Below are 16,785 nucleotides of genomic sequence, written 5' to 3'. Positions count from 1 at the left end.
ACATGCTATTGTGTAGAATTACTGTAAATGTCACGAGCTAGCAAAGGATGTTGCAGTAATAGTGCACCCTCTAGTGTTCAACCGAAATACACAGACATGTATCTTATAAACCTTCACAACTGCAATCAGCCCTGAGGTTTATACACATGTACTACTGACAATATAAAAATGTGCAGTTATTTGCTGAGTCAATTAATAACCTATATAATACATCCGGATAAAGAAAGGATCATCATTCAGTAGGAAATGCATCATGTGTGAGAATGTGGAGCAGAGCAGAACAGCCTGGACTGAGAAACAAGGTCGGCACGGCCACTGAAATACTCTCGGGCTGAGACACAGGGCTGTTACCATGGTGAGACACATTTAGATTGGCACAGGTAGAGAGCACACCAAGATGAATAATTGATAGATATCAGGCGCTAAAGTTAGCACAAACCAGCTATGCTCACGGAATGTAGAATAGCACACCCATGCAACAAGTGGTCAAACAGGCAGCAGCACACTGTGGGAACTGAAGCTAGCTACAGATGACTGTTACGTAACACAACTTCAAGTGATACAAATATCCATGTATATAAAAGTGCCACTGCTGTGCGTTTTACTTATCTGTTTTCTCTAGACGCTCAAAGAACAAGCAGCTTTAAGCTACTGTACAGTGGTGCTGTTTAAACATTTACAAATCTCTCGAATGCTAAGTGGAAGGACTTTGCATAATGACTTAATAATACCACATGGGATCAAGGCTGTGAAGCTTTTACAAGTTTTTCAGGTCATGCTTGCCCCATCTCCGGATCTTGGCTATTTGATCCATCAATCTCCACGTTTATTATAACGTCACATAACAGGTGGAAACAAACCTGTCCTCTGTGCAGGGTTAGATCAATACACATAAGGACTATTCAAGGGCTACAAACAAGCCCACAATCTGCACCTGTTCCCTGCTCGGCCGGCCTATTATCAACCTGGGGAGGGAGGGGCTTCATACTGAACACATGCAGCCACTGTGGCCTCTGAAAACAAGAGACCAGGTGAGGTGAACACAAAGCGTATCCACTTACAGGAGGTGATTGTGTCCATGGGTTTGCGCCTCAACAGAAATTCTTAGCTTTTGGTGGGAATTTATGTAATTCTCCTGATGGATGTTTGAATGTTTGGCTAATGTCGGCATGGTACTAACTGTTAATTACATTTTCATCATTGATTCAGTCTTTTATTGCCCAGGGCAGGGGTTTATCTGAGGAAGTCAGAAGGGATTATAAATATCAAAAAGGAAAGACTTAAGTTATGTTTTTACATCCTTCATTATATCCACTGCCTACAGGCATGCAGTCTCTGTTGTGAGGGGGAGCTACTCTTTCCTAAAGAGGCCTTGATAATGTTATTGGATGTTCAAATGAAAACCCTTAAAATGTTTATTCTGTACTTTTAATGGTACGAGGTGCAGGCCTGTTTTTCTTAATTAAACAAGTCAGCTTAAAGAAAAACATCAAAGACTGCAGCCTAAAATACCATGTTATTTATTTGTATATTTATTAAGTCTCAACTGATATTTTTTTTAGTAACTATTTATATTTAAACATTGTAGCTTTATATATTTTAACATTCTGGTAAAGTGCATATGATGACCCTGATTATTATTGCTACTATCTCTGCTTTATCACTGTTTTTATGGATGTGTTCTTATTTATGTTATGTATTGCATTGAGAGATGCCAACTGAATTTCGTTGCACTGATGTGTGATGACAATAAAGATATATTCTATTATATTCTATGTTTGCACTGACTTTGGAATTACAGTATTATATATCAATATTGACAGTAGGGATATAACTATTTTTGATGGAAAGTTTGACAGAGTTTTCATGTGAGAAACTTTTTAGGTCGGCATTAACATGCAAAACAATAGTCTTTACTGTTGCTATTAATGTCAAGTCAGATTAGGTGAACATTATTTACGGTGCTCTTTTGCACAAAGAAACATGTGTTCTGTTTGTTTACCAAAAAACCGTACCACACAAAATAATCAAGAGTAAAATAATTTGAGAAGCTTTTTGTGAAAGGCTTTGTGAGGGTGGGTCTCTAGAGATATCAACATGTTCGTCGCATGTCTGACTAACGCACTGTAATACAAGCAAGGTATGTATTAATGCTATTCATAAAAACAAAAGAGATTCCCTTAGTTTAAGGCACATTTCAGTCTAATAGATAGAATACATTACGGGAACTGTTTTTGAAGGTTGAAATTATGTTTGCCAAACTCATTAACCAGAAATGGGGGAAAAAAGCACCATCCAAACATCCATCAGGGGTCAGCAGGGGGGGGGGGGGGGGGGGGGGGAGTCTATCTCTCCATGGTCTCGATGCCTCAAGTAGCCTAGTCAATAACTAGGGATGGGGCATCTTAATAATTGTACAGTTTTCGAATATTTTTCCGATCTGAAGTATCTTGTAGGAGGTTGATGGAAGGAGAAAAGTTCATTTAACGGCCAATAGCTACAGACAATGAAGGGACCCACTTAATGATTATGGAACAGTTATTGACCTAACTATTCTTTCACTGGTGTCTCCTTCTTTCCAACGCAACACAATGCCCTCTACGGTTTTACTTTTACGGACACCTAACTTAGAGAGAAATGTTTATAAAGTAAAGTATTCCGTGTTAGAGTAAAACACACGCTTTAGTAACTTCAAGTTAACTCTGAATTTCAGACTGCAGGTGTCACGCAGATGTACAAAGGAACACAATGATTCAGGATTGGTTTTCTTTTAGAAAACATGTCAAAACTAAACGACATTTTAGACTTCTTATCATTCAGTTGTATTTACAACATCTCGAAATGCGATTTAACAACAGTACAAGTCGAACCTAGACCACTATACCACGGCACTATAACTCATGAAAGGCCTGAGAGTTTTCTTCTGGCTTGAAAACAACACAATACGGTTACGGCGCCATAAAATGAGGTGCACTAACTTCAACAGACGTGCCAACGTTTGAAAATATGATAAATACCTTCGGCTACAGCAGGTGCTTTTGCTTTGCTTACTCCATCTCCACTCGAGAAGTGAGTCAAAGTTTGAGCCTCAGCGTCCCTCCAAGCGATCCACTTGTTCGGATGCACTTCTCCGCTCGGTGTCCTCCTCCATCAGCCCTGAGACAGACTCCGCCCCCAGCAGGCCCCTGCTCATGTCCTCCTGAATAATGAAAATCATGCAAAGCATCGGCTTTCCTCTGCACGCTGACCTGGCTCGGGGCCATGGAAGCGCCCTGTGGAGGGTCTGACTACACATCATAGAGGCTACAATACACCGAGTTAAAAATATCAGAACACATTTAAGCATGGTGCTCCACAGTCACAAGAAATGTAATAGACAGTCATATGGAAAAAATGATTTATTCAATGTATTATTAATTAGTTGGGTTGGCCTATTTATTATTAGTAGACTAAGGTCATTAGCCTATCATATCGAAATAATAAAATTAATTGTTGCAACTTTTCTTAGCTCCGTTTTATCTGTATGAAAACAGCTAATTTATAATAATAATAATAATAATAATGTATAATAACAGCAGCACTTCTCCCTCTAATGGGCTTAAGCCTTCTACACAAAACATAACTCAGCAGGAAATAAATCCCCATATAAACACCACATCAATACAAGAACAGAATCAATGTTACAATAAAGGTACCTGAAATACAATTTTTTTTTTAAAATATATATATATATATTACTACCACTGATCCCTCTTCAATAACTGTATCAAAAGTTTGTTCACATCTTGAGTCATTTGTGGATATACTGCTGCAAACATAAAATATTTACAGTACACAGAACTGTCATATAATGAGTTTACACACTTAACAAGCTTCCTGGCTTGTCAGCCATTTCTACACTTACACAAATGTTTAATGGTTGCACAACAAATCAATAAGAAAGGAATATGAAGGAGGAATATAAACTGTAAAAATGATAATGCTAGCCTCAAACTAAAGAATATGTAAGAGTTACCTACAAGCTGCAAATGCCACGTAAACCAAAATATAGTATAATGTGTATTGTATTGATGTGTACAGTGAGTCATACCCCTCTTTCAATTTCAGGGAAATTATTTAAAGAAGTCCAGCAGATGGCGTTAAAGAACATGATAAGAGGGAAAATATGTTCAAAGAGAAAAAAGTGAAAGCAGCACCACTGACCTGTATGCTTGGAAAACAATCATGATGAGGATTATGAATACCGAATAATAATATACAGAATAATGGCAGAATGAGTGTTGGAGAGTGTAAATAATTCAACTTTAAACACATACACTTCCTGAGAAAGTACCATCTACAAATATCTCTCAGGGCTCTTATACATGGGTCAGAAGTAAATAAAAATAAGGTCTTGCTTTTTGAAAAGTGACTGTGATATGTGAACTCAGAGCCTCATAGAGACACAGCTGCTGCTGTTAAGAGCAGATCTCCTGACAAGGCTGGTATGCAGTTCAATGGCTGGCCATCAACCTCTTACTGTTTTAGCACTCAGGGAGAGCAAGCTACTGATTTAAGATGATAGGATGCCCGAGAGCTCTGTCTAGACCAGAACAACAAAATTGCTTTGTCAACTGTATGCGCACACAGGGCTTGTCATGCTGACAGCAGAGCTGTGAGTCACATAGCACCAGGTGCACTACAAGCCAAAACATTGTTTTTATTTTTTTAAATAACCGAGATAAAAAAACGTGCATTGGAAAAACTGTGTTGTTCTGATTAAACCAGCATCTATTCAATTCAATACGAAACAGCACTGATGCAATTTGCAATTAAGCATAAGAACATGTTTTCCCGTGTGTGTTTTTTCTTCTAAAGTGAGCCAGGTGTTCTTGGCTGCAACAAATTGCCTGTGGTGATATTTCTGTTAGGGTAGCCAACAAGAAATAACACATGCACGTGCACAACACAAAAGAAAGATAGAATTCAAAGCAGTTGCATAGCTCAGCGCCGCAGCTCTGACCTGATCTGAGTGCTCCTCTGGTTTCTTCGAGGAATATAGAACAATCCGGATAAAGCAGGATGTGGAGGATTGTCACAGCACAGCACTTGATGTACACGTAGGTAGTATTCAGCACTTGAAAGTCTGCAAACCAATTAAAAAGAGATTCTTTAAACCAGCTGTGAGAGCCATGACCCACACAGACATGCATACAATCACATTAGCTACGTCTTCCGAGTAAGCTACATTTTACTTTCAACTTGTGGATTGTATAAGTTCAATCACCATTTGACATTTTTCAGGGTTATTTGTGATACTCCTGCAGCTATTCCATATGAGATTTCTTGCTACAATGTGAATGTTTTCAGCTTGGAACCAACTACCTCACAGCTGAAAGTTTAAAGCATGATGACCCTTGATTCATGTATTCGCTCCTTTAATGGAGAATATGGGTCGTCCTTTGAAATACAGCTCAAGAGTTCAGTCCCCCACTGAGAGGTGGCTGCAAAGGGAGAAGGCAGTGAAGTGGCGGGTCAGTAGAAGGGATCAAAGCTCTCATGTCTCGCAGTGATGCTTTGACTGCCTGGACTATGCTGTGACGCATGATTCCACCAGAAGTATTGAAGAGGCCACAGATGAACTGTAAAATCATTGGACACACTGTGATGTGTTGGAGCCACAGTCCTGCTATGGAGGATGTGTGTGTCTATGAGGAAGACGGTATAGTTTTTATCGTCTGACTTCTCATTAAAAAAAACAAAGAGTGAGTATCATTGAGAAACATGGTTCAGAGTTGACTATGTGTGATTGTTAACAAAGAGAAACTTAGCACAATTAGCACTGGAATCTTGGAGAGCACCAAGTTATTCACTGCAGATGATGAAACTGAGAAATGGGTGAGAGTAGATATGTAAGACTAAGCAAAAACTTCAAGGCTACTTGTAAAGCTGGAGATGTATGTCTGGTATTAACTCTAACAAACAGCTGGTCGATGAAGCTAACAGTTTTCAGGCAGATGGAAAGCGTACAATTTGCATACAGGACCTTGGAAGGCGTAAAGACAACACCTTATATTGTTGATCTTTTTATACCGACATATATATAGACATTTTTATTGATTGGGATAAACCCCTTGAGATGCACCATCTCGTTTTCAAGGGGGTCCCGACAATAGCAACAACTTACAGACATACATAAACAAAAAGACAAAATGCAAAACATGACACACAAGACAAACCACATACAGTCTGTTAAGTAAATTCAAGCAATGCATACAATCATTACAATTTGAGACAGTCAAGCAAATCAGTTTCATCAATATCAGTTTCATTAATAACAAGTACAGACCAGTTGAAAGTGAGATGATAATGCATGTTTAAATAAACCCAGACATCTTAAGGGCTAAATACTCAAGAATACCTCCTTATCACAATTTTTTTGGATAATCTCCAAAACCTCCCTTACAAGCTGACATCTCCAAATGATAGTACAAGAGTAACTGCTTGTGTGCAGAATGTATGTATCATCCATACAATTCACAAAGCATGCTCATGTTTTCTCTTACCAAGGCTCTGATTGCTTCATGCCAAAGCATACCAAAGGGAAGAGAGAGGCATAATATCTAAACCATCCTTCGCTGAATAGAATTGTCTCATGCATTGTGTTTCTATTCTGCTTTTGAATCTGGTTATTTTATGTGAGCCGTCAAGTGTTCAGGGTCTCACTTAGCAGAGATGTGACACTGTTCTCCACTGTGCTGTCCTGTCACCTCTTGTTATGCCATCTGATGCCATCACAGCAATGGCATGTTTAATGACTTAGTGAATATGAAGACTCATTTGCACATGAGAACAATGTTCAATGAAAAAAGTAAAAGGATTTTAAATTCTGTAAGTGAATGTAAGAATCAGCATCTGTTGTGCAGCCAAACCTCAGACCACAAAATAATTATCCCGCATATTAATGGTATTCTCATTCACACAATTTTCCGGAGATACATTTTCCTTCATTAAAGAGCCATACATTTACATAAAAAGGTCAAAAGGACAAGGTATGCTGAGAAATTAAAGGACTATATATTATATTATTCAGATACATCAGTTAAGATTGACTTAAGTGCAAATCAGGAGGTGGCAGCTTCAGACACGTAAATGATTTCCTTTTATGCACAGCTAGCCACTTGGCACACCATGCACGGCACTCTACAGCCCCCATGCTCTGCGCCACTAAGAGGACTTTAATGGATTTTTCTCTCCACTCTAGATTTAGAAACAAAATCTACTGTCACTTGCTGATCAGCACATCAGTGGAGTCACACATGTCATGTTTGAGCGCAATTTGCTGGATCAGTTTCACAAACATAGTGTAGCCTTGAGGTGACGTATAAGGGACTTGTAGCTTTACACCCTGATTGTTCGCTTTCAACAGGCAGTGATTATCTGACGTAGGTTCTGCCGATCTGTTATCTACACATGGAACAGACAGTTGATAGTGACATTGAGTCATCTTTCAGAGACAATTTCAATTTCCTATCTGTAAATAAATGATGGATATGTTCAATTTGCATGTTTCACAGTGATGGATACTTTGGACATTGTCATTTTTTGTTATGGATTTGTAAAGCTGGCTTGTCAATTTGATGTTATTTAGGATGAATTATTACCAACATTGGAAAAATAAATCAGGCTATATCTGTTCTGTGTACCCTGAAGCATCACTCTATTGTCAACTTTAAAGATGATTGATTGTTGCTGCTTCACTGGTGCTGGGCTTACAGCATTGTTTGAAATGAATATGAAGACCTTTACATCTCTTTGGGTATAAGAGCAACATCGGCCACACTGTTAGGACTCTGGGAAAGCAGAGGTGGGTACTGTGTATTATTTTCCTAGAACTGATACTCCAATTCATCATCCCCTCTCTGTCTGGTTTCAATCTGTCCTCTACCTGCTAATCTCCCCCCGGGGATATCAGGCATGGACCTAGCACAAAAGCATGCAGGAAGGCTGCTTGTTTATCTTTGATTCGATCAACAATCTGCCTCTCTGGAAATATATAACACCACACGATGACACAGCTTTAAGTTACAGGGCTGCTGTAAGGAATACCACTCAAAATTAAAAGATACATGCCCAGATCAGCCTATCAACTCACTTTAGGAGTCTTTCTGGGGCAGGGTATAAATCAAATAACATTCATGCATCCTCAGAAGCTGGAGAAGCAAACTCACATAATATTGAAATGGTATAACACTGACAGTTTGAAAGACATCATGGAAAGAGTAAAAAACTATAAATGTAGATAGGATTGATAGTCATAAATAATACATTATGGATAGGTTTCTGACAATGTTGAAATTCATTTCTAATCCTACTTGTCACTGTCTTATTGACATGCTACTTACAGACCCCAAACGTCTGAACATTTAGCTGCAAAAGCTGCTCTCTGCATGCTTTTGTTTTGCAAGGCATGGAATGTGTCCTCTGGTTGTCTCGTAATTTGATTAGTGTGTGTGGATGTAAAGGATGAAGGGCAGTGATATCAACTCATTATCGGCAGGAATATGTATTACCCTTTGTGCTTTACACCAATTTGCCTCACATAACAGGATCACATAAAAGCCCCTATCAGTGACTACACATCTAACACAAGTTGAAACTAGTTGTATAAAGACAAACATGTACCAACACACAGTGCTAATCCTCTCCTATTTACTCAATCAAATGTATTGCTAATTACATCTGTGATGTTTTTTTAATAATGCTTCAGATAAGTAGTGTAAACACTCTGCAGAACAAAAAGCCTTTCAGTCAAGAGGTGACTGCAATAAAATAAAAGGCCATTACATCTTTCTCAAAGCAATCATGCCTGGGTGAGAAAGTTATCGCCAGTGATGAGGCCATGCTTACTTGCATCTGAACTTTGTTTGGCTTTGACTGTTCTGTGAGAACGATGAAGTAAAGCGTTCTTTTTTTCTAAGAATGGTGTACGACTTTTAGCCAACAACTTTCACTAGATTGTCACCATTTGAGTAAACATGGGGAATCTTTGCTTACTCTGTGAATCTCCTGCCTTTTCATCTAGCTATATAAGGTCAAAACCTCAATAAATCACACATACGACTGATCTCGCAGCAGTGATGACATTCCCATAAGCCTAAGCTTTATGTGTGTGTATTAATTAACAAATGTTGACATGCTGACACACTTAACTCTGATGATGAATATGGTAAACATTATACCTTCTAGCCATTAGTATATTAGCATGCTGATGTAGGCATGCACAGCAAATAAAAAATAAAATAAATGTCAAGTACCTGGAATCATACACTGCTGTTAATGCAGCTTTGACTCATAACAGGGAAGTACACTACACAGGGAGCACAGTGAGTTTACTACATAAAACAAAAGTGGAGAGTGTCTCTATCTGGCCCTCTTCAAAGTTATTGTTCAGAGAGGACAGATGAAACAACAGAGCTCCATTCCATTTAAATGTCACGCTCCATTACATCTCTGCTTTTTCTACTCATCAGAGGAAAGTTTCTGCACTCATCATCGCTGCTGTGAATTTGCATGAGGCCATGCCAGAGCAATAATAATGGAGACAATAAAGATAATAATAATACTGACAGCCATTTAAGTGATATTAATGACCATTGGGACATATTAGTGTAGAAACACTGGACTGATATAAGTGGATTTAAACTGAATGGTAGAATTAATCTATCCCTGAGTTATTGTTATCAAAGAAAACAAATGGACCTAATCACAGAAAACTAGAACTGGACCAGAACTCTGTCTTTATAGGTTATGGTAAAGCAGCTGATGGGCAAACTATTTCGAACATAAACTTGCTGGTCCTGAATCTTGCTGCCTTCATCCTGTCGGCAATACAGCTCCTACATTTTCACATGGTCCTACATGACCAGGAATTAATCAAATACAAAAACTGGACCCCAGCTTCTAAAGAGTCATAATGGCATACATTAGTAGTCAAGCGAAGAAAACCATTTGTACGTTTTTTCTAATCTACCTCTCACTCCATGTGCATGTATACTGTATTTGTACTCTGCTATTTGAGTTTGGATGAGTGGGCACTAATAGATCCAGCAATTAATGTTAACCCATTATTCACATTTTAGTTTGCTGCTTTTCTTTTTACAGTGCAGCATTTCTGGGGAAGATATTGTTAGGATTAGGTACAGACTGTTTGGGCCGAGCGTGATATTGTTAGTATTAGATTTAAGGGTTAAAACTGCATATAACACCGCATCCTAGAAAAAGTGTGTATTCCTAAACTCATTACTGTCAATTCTGTAACTTGAATATGAACAGAGAAATAGCGTGGCCTTCAGGTAATGTGAAATACCTTATTTAGAGCCAGTGTTTGGCGTGTCCATTCTGAGCTAGTTTAAAAACATGGCAGAGCAAAAATAGTGAACTCTATGAAGGGCTCACACTAAGCTTAAGAAAACACAATGATTCTTAGCTTTTGGGGATTATACAAAAATAAATCAATGTAAATAATATATTGTATTTCTGCTGAAAGATCCCCCTAAATACTAAACACTAGCCCTTTAAGAAATACAACCAGCCAGGAAATCTAGATCAAGTGTGCATGAAATGAATTGCTATTCAGTTGTCGCTACCATGCTGCTTGATATTTACCAACAGTTGTCAACACACAGGCAGGGGAGGACGTTTTAACGAGGTTTGCACTCTGTGTGGTGCCACCATCAGTACACATTCTGGAATGAAGCAATTTTCAGGGAGGGTATCCTGGCGAGCTTTATCAAAAGAAAAATACGCAAAAAAGACAATGAACCAACATTAACAATGAACCCAGAGTAGTTGCCGGTCACAGTTAAACACACCAATGAAAACATCTTTAGAAATGTAACTTTGGAATTCTTCCTGGCTAATCTGGCTTTTTAATTCTGCTCTTCATTGAAATGCATGCTTCAAAACTGCTCTCCACCTAACCCATTATTCTTGCTAAAGGGCTACAGGTCATAAGTTCACGGTATTGTTATTCATGTAGTCTATTTTCACTCTAAATATCCTCACAAATGTTAATACGGAACTTTCATTGGGAATTTAGTTTGGGACAAAATGTGAATAGGTCATGAATCAGGGATCAAGGCTGCATTTTAGTAAAAATAAATAATGACAAAAAATATGTCATTTTCAGGGGGGACATTTGCATGATGAAGATTGTCCCTTTATTTGACTCCTTCAATGCGCTATCTCCATCAAAAACGTTGTTATGTTAGTCTTCCCCGGTTCTAACCTGTGCTTTGCTGCTGGCTGATTTGATTCTGAACATCATAAAAACCACTAACAACATGCCATAAAAGGATTATGAGCTATTCTGAAACGATTCCAATTTTATTTCCCATCATCAACATCAAAGTCAGAAAACTTTGATGTTGAAAATGAAGCATGGTATGTTTACTGCCTAATTTCCTCACAAGCACATGTTGTTTCCAACAGTGTTTTCTGTGTTTCTGGCAACTGTTAGTGGTGCATATCCTAAAATATACCAGTTTAAACAACAAGATGTCCATCTGGATGAAGTACCACCTTTTGATTTACAAATGGAGCTGTGATTAATGACCCATTTGGCAACCTAAAATACTGACATTGGGCCGAGGTCATTGTGAGTTCACAGGAAGTGAGGAATCTAACATTGTGTGAAAAACACAGACATCCTTTAAGCAATACTATATGAGATTCCGGTACCTTTGAAAGCTGGACTCACAACTGACTGTTAAAGAACTCAACATTTTTTGTAACGAACATCACCTTACTATGATGAAAAGAAAGTCTTCCCTTTCAGGTAATCAACACTTAAAGTGAGAAGTTCAAACAGTGGCCTCCCATCTTTGATCCAAAAATGTAGAAGGAACAGGGCAGTACTTCCAGACTTTTCTTCGCATATCAGAGCCCACAGCTGTGACTTGTGGACCTTATGCTGCTTCTCCTTTCCCACACCTCTCACAATAATTACATTTCATGCAGAGATGAAAGTGAACAGGTGGCTTTTTTCTCTGCTTTCTGTCTCAAATGTGGTGGAGGAATTCATCACACCGTGCTGTTTCATTGCACATTCATTGCACCTGCACACCAAGCTGCTTTGCTCACTTCGTATTTTATGATTATTAAATGTCATTAACGGCGGTCTTGCTGAATGTGAAAGCAGACCAGTGTTTTTGTAACACACACTGAAATTGATGTGCCTCAGTCAAGGACAGTTGAATCAGAAGTGGAGTTGCTCCCCAGGTGAAGCAGTGTGTCTCCTAAAAAGATAGGTCAGGTCAAAATCAGAGGACAAACTGTCCGCAGGTATTTCTAAAGCACCAATAACCTCGAAGAGCCACAACATGCTAATACTGGGGGTACAAGATTCTGCATTTTGCATTAACATACCAGACAAACCACAATATACTCCTTAGACTGCAGTAAGAAAAGAGGTGTAGGGTTATACTGCTGGAGCAAAATCATACAGCGCATATTTTCCTCCATGACAGTAATACCCAACTCTCCCCTAATCCCGCAGCTGGGTCAACCTCCATACGTGCAGCTCATAGTGTTGGGAACTGGAGGTGAAGGCTCACATAATCAAGTGCTCCCACTCCTTTCTCACTTTCAGCAAACTTGTTGAAGTTAATACTTTTCCTGAGCCCATGAATATCACCAGAGAAGCTGTCAGCCTCTCCACAAACCTTGTTAATTTTAACACCAATGGTAGCTTAAAAAAAAAATATACACTCCAAACATCCGCATCATTAGCACGTCAGGTTATACTGTATACAGTTCATGTCCATCTCAAAATGTGATGACTGGTCCTTCCCATAAAACACTCCAGAGATTTTCCTCATAAAGATCAGTTTACTTGTCATGAGCAGCACCACTCATCAGCAGGTAACGATTCAAGGTCAGTCCTTACTGCCATCAATGTGCAGCTGTTGAAGAGAACCAATAACTGTTAGTGTATCATAAGGCCATGGGGACGCTATAAAAACTACATTTGGGTCATAAAAAACAACTTAAGATCATGCTGCCAACATAAAATCTCAGGAAATGTTAGTTATTTTTATACTGTCAATACTGTATTTTGGTGATTTATGTTGAGGTTTGTTTTTTGGGTGTTAACTTCTTGACCCTAATACCAATTTTATCTTTGCTCTTTTTGTATACTGTATAGTAGTATCCATAAAAAGTTAATCACACAGGAAAATATGCATACGGTAAGTGCATCTCCAGTATATCAGCTGACTCCACTCTCATCTTGGACAGCTAATACCCCTCTCCCCATCAGGCGGGTGATACAGTGTCGCATGCAGCCTCTGCCGATACACAGTCTGTTGTTCCCCTGACAATAAAACTGATTAACTCAGAATGATAGTCTGGGTCTCCACAGCACAAACTCACATACTGCCTCAAATCCCTACAGTATGCTTTCCTCAGTTCCTATTATTTATTTATGCTGAGCGTACAGTAATTTGACACCATTTTTTCCCCCCATGGTGTATGTCATTAGTTGTAGTTTGATATGTTATATTTTTTCTTCTTCCGGTGCTGCTTTTTTCATGTCCTTGCGGCTGCAACTTGTTCAAGACAATTTTCCCTGCCAACCAGAATACATTATATATTGATCCCATCTAATCTTCTTTTGGAATAAGAGAGTGAGAATGCAGGAATATTAGGATCTTATTCCCTATCAGTCTGACAGCACAATATATAATTTACTATTGACCTCACTATAAAATTAATCTTGTGTAAGCGGTGGTTAAGAACTTGTAGCTATCTGACCTTGAACACTTGTCCTTGGCCTGGCTTTTATTGCAACCCGCTCACATACCGGTACATCTGCACACATTTATCACCCTCTGTAAAAACCACTCTGCCTCTCTACAAGCGTCTTTGGGTTCAAGAAAAGCGCTATAGAAATAAAATATATTATTATTATATTATTACAAGAGATCCCTCTCAAGCCCCGTATAACAATTTGACACTGAGTTTCTTCTGTTAGGTGAAATTGTGCAAGCACAATTATATTACCTTATTATACCTTGCAATTATACATTTACATCAAACATTATTTATTGGACAGCCTTGTCAGCCTCTGAGCATGATTCACTTGTTGCAAATAGACAAGCAAAGAGATGGCTCCTGCTGATGAACACCTTTTGCATGCATAATGTTCAAAATCAGTCCCTACCTTGATTGGACAGTATCGGTTAAAATGTCCATTGATATAAAGTTGTTAATGTCAGCAATGTTACACATAGGGTTCATCAAATCTTCCAGTCTCACTTCATTTGGCACGATTTATGTGTGTTTGGGAATGTCAGTGTATAAAGTATCAACGTATGTTTATATATACAGTATATGCACAGTTTATATATGTTTTTCTAAATATAAGAGAAGCCTTACAGTCACTGTTGTTCCCTGAAGCGATGGAAAACAGATTGGCAACAAGTGAGATCACAGAGCGAGTGATGATAAAAGCGTCAGCTGAGCCGACTGACAGTGATTTGAGATGACACTCACTGTGGCAGCTTTTCTCTTCTACTCCCTTATGGAGACCCTGCTGGTCACAGTGAAGACTCAAACAGATATAACTGAAAATTCTAACTTTTCCAAGTGCTATCCAGCTGATCTCTCCATGGCTCACACATTCTTTCATTTCGAAAAAGCTTAGTGAATATTAATCCGGCCATCTGAACCCCAGATTTCACAAAGATAAAGGCAGACACTTAAAATGTTAAAAACCTAAATTTTCTTTACAGTTCATTTGCAAACTAAATGTCATTTACTGCTTCACATAATGGAGAGTCCACAAAAAACCTTTTCAGCTCCTGTTTCCAACACAATCCACAGTATTCCAAAGGGTTAGTCCAAACGTCAAAATAAGATCTCCACAGTTTTAAGAGGGCCTAGTGAGAGAAAGTATCTCAGAGGCAGATATTAAACTAGCAAAACCAAAAAACTACCTTTATAACAGAAGATGTAGTTGGAGTTTTTTAAATCTTAAAAGGATGAATTGTGTCAGGTTAAGCCTCAGAGACATATGACCAAGTCGGCCCAATCTCCCTGGATGATAGAAATGGGGACGATGGACAAAAAAGAAACAGTTAGAAAAGTTCACAGAGCAATATTGTAGCACAAATGTCTAAAATGAAGGCACTAAAATCCCTTTAGTGACTATAATGATCATCAGATTTACATTCAAAGCTGCAGTGCTGATGTCAAGGCAAGGCGAGGATATCACTTTGTAGACTAAGGACACATAAATCATTTCAATCTGTAAAATCTCTGCAGGAGTTTACAGGTCAAATGAACACAAGGTAGACCAATAAAATAAATGTCCTGCTAGTTACAACTCAGTGAGGAGGGTCTGAGACATAATAGACCTAATAATAATATAAACCAGCAGTTCAAAATTCCAACAGGGGTTAGCTCAGTTTATCTAAAAACTCAGAAGCTGCACTGAACAGAAAATAGACAATGTCTTTTGGAGGAAATACAGAACTACACTCTTCTCCCTGTTTGACTGTTTTGGAAGAGGATTAAAGCTTTAAATTCAACATCAAACAAAGTCTAACCCAAGTCGGAAGTTGTTGCTGACACACTAGAAAAATTGGCGAAGCAAGCATGTTGTGTGGACTTGCAGAATAAAGGAGGATTTCCCTCAGTGCTGTCTTACCACCACTCATCTCTTCATGTGCGGGTGAGTCCCTCAAGGAATTTAACTTGTTTCCTGCAAAAAGGCTACAATTCATACGTGTGTGAGCAGATGTCTCCTTGAATTATTGCACTGGTCAAATGCCTGAGGCTAAATTACTTCTCATGAACTCGAGCTGGCCTTCTGTGCCATTAGGACAGTGTACATTTAGCTCCACATTACAAACAGAGGGACATTTTCTGTATTACAGTAGGTCTTCCATGGACTGACAGTAATGGCATTTTCAGATTTTCATTAGCGCAGTGTAATTAATCTGAAGCAATTCATAGAAATCAGGTCTTTCTAATGCTTTCGCCACCATGAAGCAGCAGCCGGCTCCATTTCTTTCTGAATGAAGTATTACAGCTGCAAATTATTCTTTTAGTGGCAAACAGCCAGGAGGAAGGTTTCATTCTTCAACTGAGGCTCAAGGTCTATAAACGACCTTTAATGGTCAGCAAATCAATGGGTCTGCCAATTCATTTTTTTTATATGAGACAAATCATTCTGTGAGAAAAAAGGTCCTAATGAAAAATGTGTATAGACATTGATAAAACTAATTTCTACCTCATTCTGCAGGATATCAGCTTATATATTACAAGAAAGTATGTCTATGAACTTCATGCTCCTTTTTAGTTCCTGCAATTGGGTTCAAAGAGAGCATTGAGAAACAGATGGTCTTGGAGTAGTTGTTTCCATGCGGAACAACGGCAACATGACAACGTTTTCATTGGTCCCTCTTCTTTAGAGAAGACCAGGAAATGATGGATACACGGATCGTGTTCAAATCAATAGGCACGCAATGACTCTAAGTAATAGTAAGTAAAGTAAGTAAAAACTAAAGTAATGTAAAGTTAAGACTCTTATCTGCCAAAGCAGCAGTTGAACCCTTTTAATAATGGAGTAATTCTAAACCTTCAGCTTACTTTAGAGCTTTAATGCCTTAAACTGCCAACACAGCATGTGTTTTACTGTCTTAGTCTTAGCCTCAATTAACCTTTAACATAAATTATAAATAACTTCTGGTAATATAATTTAGTTTATATCAGTTAATTACTGGTTTAAACTAAATCATA

This window comes from Gymnodraco acuticeps, unplaced genomic scaffold (assembly GCF_902827175.1).
Source record: "Gymnodraco acuticeps unplaced genomic scaffold, fGymAcu1.1, whole genome shotgun sequence".
NCBI classification, from domain to species: Eukaryota; Metazoa; Chordata; class Actinopteri; order Perciformes; family Bathydraconidae; genus Gymnodraco; species Gymnodraco acuticeps.
This window is presented reverse-complemented; position numbering follows the sequence as displayed.